The sequence below is a fragment of the Carcharodon carcharias genome, chromosome 19, assembly GCF_017639515.1.
Source record: "Carcharodon carcharias isolate sCarCar2 chromosome 19, sCarCar2.pri, whole genome shotgun sequence".
In the NCBI taxonomy this organism is placed as follows: domain Eukaryota; kingdom Metazoa; phylum Chordata; class Chondrichthyes; order Lamniformes; family Lamnidae; genus Carcharodon; species Carcharodon carcharias.
The window spans coordinates 98,034,632-98,044,048 of NC_054485.1; positions in this window are offsets into that span (position 1 = coordinate 98,034,632).

Sequence of the window (9,417 nt, forward strand, 5' to 3'; positions counted from 1 at the left end):
CATGGATGAAGTTTTAGACCGTCAGGTGTGAGGAACATTTATATTTTTAGATAAACGAGAGTAGTTGTAATTTCAAAGATATGGTGCGTTGTTACACCTAGCCATATGAAGCTAAGTCAAACAGTGCATTATTTTTCCAAAAGGTTATTGATAAAATGAGTACTATGAAAGATTTATATGATGAAAAAAGTAAATTTGCGAAGACATATTGGAACAATGAAATATACATTATAAAGGGAAAATCATGTATAAAGGAGATGAGGTTATGTGTAATGAGGAAGGCAATCTAAGGTCCAGCCTCTATGTATCAAGCTGCTGCCTATGGGAACCAGAATGATCACTGTAAATATCGCTATTCAGGGTATTGTGTGTTTTACCTGGGCCTGCAGAAATCTATTTTGTTTTACTTTTGCCTTAACGGAGGTGGAACTGGGAGTCAGGTTAATTAGGGGAGTTTGGAGCTATTACAGTAGTAGTTTGCAGACCACTGATTTGGTTCAATGTTTTATTCGATTAATAAATGTTTAATTTAGTTTTGAAAAAAGTCTAAGACTCAGTTGACTTATTGCTACTGAAATCAACGTACGGATTCGAAATAAAATGGAAATGGCAAAAACAGTTGTGGCAGCTGTTTCAAGATTCTCTCTAGGATTTGAAAAGCTCGACATTATGTGTGCCATAACACTGACTCCAGACAGACATCATATCTGTAACAGCCGAGCAAGTCATTCAAGGCCAATTTTGGGCAGAAACAAATGCTGGCTTTGCCAGAGTCGCCCACACCTCGTGAAAAAAATAATAAAAACACAGAACCTGGGCATTATAAATAATGGTATAGTTGCACCTCGGAAAGGATATGTTGACCTGGGAGTGGATGCAGAGCCGATTTCCCACACTATACTACCAGAGGAAAGATAGTTACGTTATGATAGCAGGTTGTATTAACTTGGCATGTATCCCCTTAAACATAGATGACAAAGTAGAGATCGGACAAATAATGAAACCAACAAAATAGTAAAATATTTTTTTTCGGGTAGATACAGAGAAAAGTTATGGTGGGAAGGGGAAATGCAGAGTGGGGGGACATAATCCAAAACCAGGAAGCAGTCGAAGGTTGAAACTCTAACCTTTAACAGGTTAGGAGTGTGAGGACCAATGGTGTTTTCAAGAATGAGGATAATGTATTATTGCTATTATAGGGTATCAAAGGACATCGGACAATGGAGGGGAAATGCAGCTGAGTTACAGATCAGTCCGTATCTTATAATTGGCAGAACAGACTCGAGCGGCTGAATGGTCGACTCTTGTTCCTAAGGGTGCTCTACTCTTACAATCATTGAGCGTGTCATTCGCTAATATTAATCGACTGCAGTGACATATGAGGATTTTTCACGGAGACGAGAAGAGCACTACTTCAAAAACGTATGACTGTGTTTTATTTTGAAAATGCAAATGCCGAAATCTGGCTGTCACTTTGGAAATATCAAATACCAGGAAACGTGGACTAACAAAGAGAGAAGAGTAGGACCGTGCATGGGACCATCAGTACAACAGTAAAACTGATACCTTGTCTCATGATCAGGGTTTGGAGGAGACCTTCCATATGGATGAATAATTTGAGTGTAGCAAATAACTACTCACAGAAAGTGAAAGGATACGGTGTGCTGGATTAAGCATTTAGTGATGCAGTAACTGCAACAGCAACTGCCATTGGGATAAGGTCTTTCACACTATGATTTCTCAGTAAGAGAGGAGAAATAATTGTAACAGGTTCCAGCACCACTGCAGCGGAAGCTTATGTTTAGAGGAATGCATCATCAAAGGAATGAGTCACACAAAGTTAGTATGCAGGTACAGCAAGTAAATAAAAAAGCTAATAGAATGCTATCCATTTTTTTACAAGAGGGATTGAACATAAAAGTAAGCACGTTATGCTTCAGTTATAAATGGCATTGGTGAGACCGCACTTCGAAAACTGTGTGCAGTTTTGAAAGGATCTGAAAACACTTTAGGCGGGTTCAGAGGAGGTTTACTAGTTTGATATCTGTAAAGACCGGGTTGTCTTATGAGGAAAGTTTGGAAAGTTTGGGTTTGTTTCCACTAGCGTTTAGAAGAGTGACGGGTAATTGATTGAAGAATACAAGATCCTGAACGGCCTTGCCAGTGTCGATGTCGAAGGATCTTTCCTCTTGTGAGTGCGTCCAGAACTTGGGGGCATTGTTTTGAAATTAGGGGTCGCCTTTTTAGGACAGAGATGAGGATATTTTTTCTTTCTCTCAGAGCGTTGTGCGACTTTGGAACACTCTCCCTCAGAAGGTGGTGGAGGCGGGGTCATTGAATATTTTGAAGACAGAGGTACACAGATTCTTTATAGACAAGGGAATCAAATGCTATCCAGGGCACATGGGAATGTGAAAATGAAAACACAAGGAGATAAGCCATTATCTTTTTGAAAGGCGGAGCAGGCTTGAGGGGCCGAATGGTTCACTCCTCTTCCTATTTCTCATGATCTTATGTTTATAGCATGGGTAGCATCAATCACAGAGCCAATGCACTCTCTGTTGTGATCTTGGCAACATTTGATGTAGTGATGGCGGAAATCTGTCAGGCACCTTGAGGAGCTTGATTGAGTGGTTGACATTTTCATATCTGAAATTTATGAATGAGGGCTTCCGAAGTTGAACCGGAATTAAAAGAAGGGTACTTTGCATTGCATTTCTCTAGGTTTGTCCGTCAGCAACTCAGACCTGTTGAATGGATTAGCTCATGGTTCTGTTGCTAGCACTAGAATGAAAGGCTCCCTTTTTCCTACCAAAGCTTATCATTAACACATCAGACTCTTTGAATATTGCCCATTTCCATTCAGAGTTACATTCCACTGGGCAATCTTTTGCATCATATAATTTCCAATAAGGCTACAGAAATTGCATTGCATTCTCTCATAAATTCACGAAACACGTCATGACGCAGCATGTGGTTGGAATTGATTTATATTTCTAGTTTGCCTTTGGGGCACACTATTAACATGGATCAGTAAATTTACCTTCAAATAGTCGTTTGATCGTAAAAAAGAAAAGAGGAGTGGTGGAAAGCCATTTTGTCAAAGCTTTTCATCTTGGGCTTCTCAGGATTTTCGCAAGATAGCTCCAACCACTTGAGTCGGCTTTCCACCTGGCACGCTGGTTAAAATTAATCCAAACAGAGGCCTCAAACACAGCTTAATGACAAGTAAAACTTGGCGGGCTGAAAAACCATCCAATGGCGCCCACATCCATCAGTTTCCCAATCCGGGTGTTAGATTAAAATTGTTGCACTGTGGAAAGAGATATCGGCTGGGTTGCTGTTAAAAATTCTGCTGCTTCAATATTACAGATTGTGTGACGCGGCCGGAATTGTATATTCCGCCTTGTGCTTTATTACCAATAATCAGCAATCGTGAAACGTGGTGATGCTCCCTTTTTTAGAGGACAATCTATTAGCAAAGTGGTTAATTACTAAAGCTGATATGTTGATATTCAGGACAGCAGTATCAGTACAAACTCCTCCAGTTAACAAGAAAAAAACGTGGTTGCTAATTTTGTGAACGTTTGACAGATGATTCATAGGAAGATTTGCTTCAATCAGCTGGTCGTTTGGTGAGGGCCAATGAGGTACCTACCATAAATCGTTTTTTTTTTCTTTATTTAAGTAATTTAAACACGAGAGTAAATGGATATTTCATCATGTTCTGACTCTTCGTCTGCAATCTCCTCTGGGTCGATACATAAACGCACATGTTTGTGCAGGTGCTGGAACACGCGAACAGAAGCGTGATTTTCACTGTCAAAATAAATGAACTTGTAACTTTCAAGGCGTTCGTCTCGGTAAAGTCAAAAAAGATGTCAAGTATCACAATTGGTGCCCATAGCACAATAAAACATCCTGAGATAGCAAAGAGCAGAATGATGGATGTTCTTCGGTTCTTCAGCTCCAGGTCACTACTGGTCTCTGCAGTGTTGCAATTCTTCAAAGCCCTGCGAGATCTACTGGTCACTAAGATGTGCCTGACAGTGAGAGAATTCAACAGCAACAACATAGAAAATGGCACTAGCGGGACCGAGAGGTGAGCGACCCACTTGTAATCTATCCATGCCGATGAAGAAGCATATCCTGTTACTGTGTGGTATCCCGCTGTATTTTGGCAATAGTATAGTAGGGCTCGTAACGAAAATAAACTGGAATGTTCATTAAGAAACCGAGTGTAGACACAATCATTAGAACCAAATTCACAATTCTTTTGGTGCAATATTTTAATTGGTTTCTGAAAACAAATGGTTCCGAAACGATCAAAAGTGAATAAAGTTGTCGACCACACAGATAAATGGATGGTAGACACATGTATAAAGGCAATGAGATGGCAGATATTGGTGTAGAACAAGAATGAATCCCGGAAACGGTAGCTAATGAAGTTTCCCAGGGTTAAATTAAAAATGCGAACCATGACATCTGCTATTGCCATGGTTATCATATAACGAGTGATTCCTCTGGAGAGGCTGCACTTTCTCCGGGATAAGATCACGATTGTGATCAGGTTTACTGCAAGAAATTGGAAAGGATTACTAAAGGAATTGATCAACCATGTGACACCTGCTGTTGATCCTGTCACTTTCACGGAGTTTGGTACGAGGGCAAACCAAATGGAAAGAGCCAAATTCGCAATCCACTGATAAAGTGGACTGCAGTTGAGTGAATCCACGCAGCAATCGAACTGAGCAAGGCTCAAATTGTCCTTGTCATCTTTTATTCACTCAAACATTGCTCTGAGATATTTTCTCTTCTCCGATTCTGGCTATCGGCGCGACTCTAAATTTGATCACTCTCCCATTGTTGGCTGTTTCATCAGCTACTGAGGTCATATCCTCTGGAAATAACCCGCCCCCGCAAAGCCTCTCAGTTGCTCCCCCTCTAATCACTCATTTGATATGCACCACAAACCGACGCCTTTGATCAAACGTTTTGGTCAGCTGATCTAATGTTTCCTGGTATGGCTTAATGTCTATTTTTATGTGGTAACTCTTCTGGGAGTTTTATTATTGCAACGGCGCTATATGAATGGAAGATTTGTTTTTGAGCAGACCTGATGAACATTCCTTTGGGGGGAACATTGCTGCTCAGAACGTTTCCACTCCTATTTTACCTCTGATTTGACCTTTAGATTATATTCCACATTTCGTTACTGCATGTTAATGTTACCAGCAAGTCCAGCATTTATTGCCCATCCTGAATTGCTCTTGAAAAGCCGTTACCCAGTATTTCCTTGAACTGCTGCAGGCAGCGTGGTGCAGAGTTGGTACTCTAACCGTGCTGTTTTAAAGGGAGTTCCAGGATTTTCACCCAGTGACCGTATTGTGCTGGAAATTGTGTTCCTAATCAGGGTGGTAATGAGTTGGAAGGAACTCATGCACTTGTTGACCTTGTTCTTTCAGGCAGTGGACGTTGCTGTTGAAGGGGCTTCAGTGAGTTTCTACTTTGCATCTTTTAATGCTTCACATTAAGCTACAATGTGCTGATGATGAAGGAACTGAATGTTTTTCTTTCTGAAATGGTTACCTATGCAGCAGCGTTCTCCTGCACAGCTTAACATCAATTCTGATTTCTGAAACAGAGTTTCAAACTCCTATTACACTTTGTACTTAGAAGTGTTACATAACTTGACCGCTGAAAGATGTCCTCTAATTTTTGGACCCTGCCCCGTGGACATAGACTCCCCAACCAGCAGAATAAGTTCCATATATCTACGCTTTCTTTCCAGCTCAAAAGCTTGAAAAATTTCAATCAAGTCACCTCATTGTTTTCTAATTTCTACGGAATACCTGCCTATTTTGTGTAATCGTTCATTGTAATTTAGCTCACGGGCTCCAGAAATCATTCTGACAAACCAACGTTACACTCCCTCCAAGCTCAACCTGGGCAACCAAGTCCTGTTGGGCGAGTACTGTTTCCAGCTATTCACCATTTAGAAAGGGTCCTGTTCTGTCCTTTCAAGGTGCGATGGACCTCAAATTTGTCAAAGTTATAATCCATTTGCCACAGTTTTTTTTCCCCATTCAATGAACCTAACAATACCTTATGTATTGTTGAAAAAAGATACATGCTATCAAATATTTTTGTTTTGCACTCATCAGGATAGCTGGCAAGTAATCACAAACAGATGGGGGAGCAACAATTTATACTTCATGAGAAGAGAGTGCTGATTGAATGGCAAGTGGACTCTGATTGGTGCAGGTGTTGCCATGGAGAATGCACCATAAAACAGTTAACTGCCCAACTGTTCTCATGCCGCTTTCCTACCTATGGTATCCTTCATGTGTGCCCAAAGAAATGTCAGGAATCTAAAATTTAAGATTCACAACATCAGGCTGTTTCTCCTCTATTCCATGGGACATCTCACCCAGGTTTTGTAAAAGTGCCCAACTGTTCGTGAGGAGAATTCAGTTATGGATATTGGTGCGGACACTGCTTCCTTTGGGAATACGACCCACGCCAAGGTCACATCAACATAGGTGGCTCATGTCTGAGTGGGGAGGTGAGGGGGTTCAGGAATAAGATCAAGAAAGCAGGACAATAAGCTCAAGACTCCACGATGCCATGTTGCTTCCATAGTAACAGGGTTAAAGATGTCACTGAGCAGCTGCAGAGTACTCTGAGTGCAACGGAGTGGGGTGTGGAAGGGGGCCGCTGGGGGTGGGAGGGGCATGGTGGTGAGTGAATAGCCAGAAAACATAGTCCCTTTTGCTATAAAGAGGGATGACGTCTTGCAGGCAGATTTCAGGGAGTTAGGATATTAATTAAAAAGTAGGACCTCAAATAAATTAACCACCCGATTATTCCTTTTGCTACGAGCAAGTGGTAAACAATAGAAGGACAGTGCAGCAGGATGCGTGGCTGGAGAGGTGGGGCGAGAGAGATAGAGGGCCATGGATTCCTGAGGCAGTGGGGACTTTACCGGATGTATGGGTTGCATCTCAGCAAGGACAGGACCCAGGGCCAGGCAACAATATGTGGGGAGCTTTGCTGCTGCTGTTAATGAGGGTTCAAGAGAATTTGGCAAGAGGATGGAAACTTGAGCAGCGATTCACACTTGACTGGTCCAAAGCTGGAAATAGACAGCTATAAATTAGTAAGTGAGTCGAGAAGGCCAACGAAGCAATGGCTATACAATAGACAACAAAGGAATTGTTCAGCGATTGGGACATAGGAAATAACAGCTTTAGCAGGCCATTAGGTTCTCCGAGCCTACTTTACCATTTAAAAAGATCATAGCAGATCCTCTACCTCAACTCCCCAATTCTTACATTAATTCCTTATCCCTTAATTCCAACAGAAGCCAAAAAGTGATCGACCTTGTGCCACCTGTGTTGCAAAATGCAAAACGATTCACAACCTTTTGGGGGAAGATAACTCTTCTCATTTCCGCCCAAAATGTCCAACCTATTATTCCGAGTCAATGACACCATGTTCCCAACTCAGCAGGCCCTGGATTTTTTTTTTCTCAGCAGCTTCCCCGTTAAACACCTTATTTATTTTTTAATGCTTCAATTGGGCCATGTCTCATTTTTCGAAATTCAAAGGAATGTTGGCTTCGTCCTCTCAATGTCTCCTCATCGGTCAATGCGCTCATTAGATGAACTTGTCCAGTGCTAATTCTTTGCACTTCCTCTGGGACAAATGAGTTCATCCTTAGGTAAGAAACCCAAAAATAACACACAGCACTCCAGGTGCCACCTCAGCAATGGCCTGTATTATTGTAGCAATAATTCCTCATTCATGTGGTCCGATCCCTTTGCAACAAAAGCTAACATAACACGTTTCCAAATTTGACATTGCCTTTCTGTGACTCATGTACAAGGGCCCAGAATTCCTCTGAGTACAACTATTTCTCAATGTCACAGCACTCAAATATTCTGTTTTCCTTTTTGATTCATTCTTCCTTCCAAAGGTGACAATTTCCCAATTTTCCGCAGCATATTCCATCTGCCATATTTTTACCCACTCACCCAAACACATTTTTGCCCTCTGCAACCTTCTTGCTCCACACTTAATCTTTTATCATTGGCCAACGTGGATGCATTACACTCAGTTTCATCATTTAAGACATTAACTTGGGTCTTAAGTACCTGAGGCCCCAGTGCTCATCCTTCCAGTGCCCCACTGGTTACATCTTGATGATGCCAGAATTACCCATGTATTCCTGTTAGGTTTTTTCGGTCATTTAACCAACCCTCAATCCATGCTAATGAACTGTTGTCGATCCCATGAGTTCAAATTCTGTGTAGTAGCCTCTGTGGCACCTTACTGAATACTTTGTGAAATTTTAAATATCCTAAGTCCACAGGTTGCCGGTATTGATCTCATTAAATATGTCCTCAAACAAAATATAATGGATTTGTCAAACATGATCTCTGTTTCATCAATCCATGTAGGCTCTCGTAATCATATTATTATGCTTTTGTAAGAGTTTTGCTTCCGCATGCCAGCATTTTGCCAACTAATTTTGTGAGGTTAACTGGCCTGGTTACTCAGTTTTTTTTTTTGCTTCCTTCTTTCCTAAGTAACGGTGTTATGTTTGGTACCTTCCAGCAATTGGGAACTCTCTTATTATCTAAGGAATTTTGGAAGATCAAAACTTATTGCTGAAAAAAAGACACGCTGTTCAAACGTTTCATTTTGCACTCATCAGGATATATTCACAGGAACACCAATTGAAAATGGAACAACGATTTATACTGCATTTGAAGAGAGTGCTGATTGATTGGAAAGTGAATTATAATTGCTAGAGGATTTGCCACGAAGAGTGAACCAAGGAATACATAAATGCCGAGCTTTGGTTTCAATTCAAACCAGTGAGGCGAACCCTGTTTGGGGAGTTAAGCAGGGAATGGTTGTCTCACAAACTGTGGCTTCATTGAAAAGTGCACACTGCATGGACATGTCGTTTATATTCACAAAGGTAAGGGGCACTGTGTGCGAATATATTCAGTTTCTAGCATGGAAAAGTGAGCCACACTACGATTCTCACTTTTAACCTTAAATTGGTTGTCAGGGTAATTCCCAGCACAATCAGGATTGTTTAGCAAGTGCTGTCCGATCATAGAAGCACATCTAATGTTGGACACTATGGTTTCATTTAATGAACTCCATCCTGTGTTCAAATTCATCTTAGAAATGGGGCAGTGAAATGAGTTCCCTTTCCTTGATGTGCTGGTTGAAAGATATGCCAAAGTGTTCTCTGCTACTCGATAGTCAATATATGCATTGGGATTCCTATGTGTGATAAGATTGGTCATATTGGCAAATTCAGAAATAGGCCCTGAGCCATTTGTTCCATGAAAGCTTGATGCTGAAATACAACTACCCTGATCAGATCACAGCTCGTTG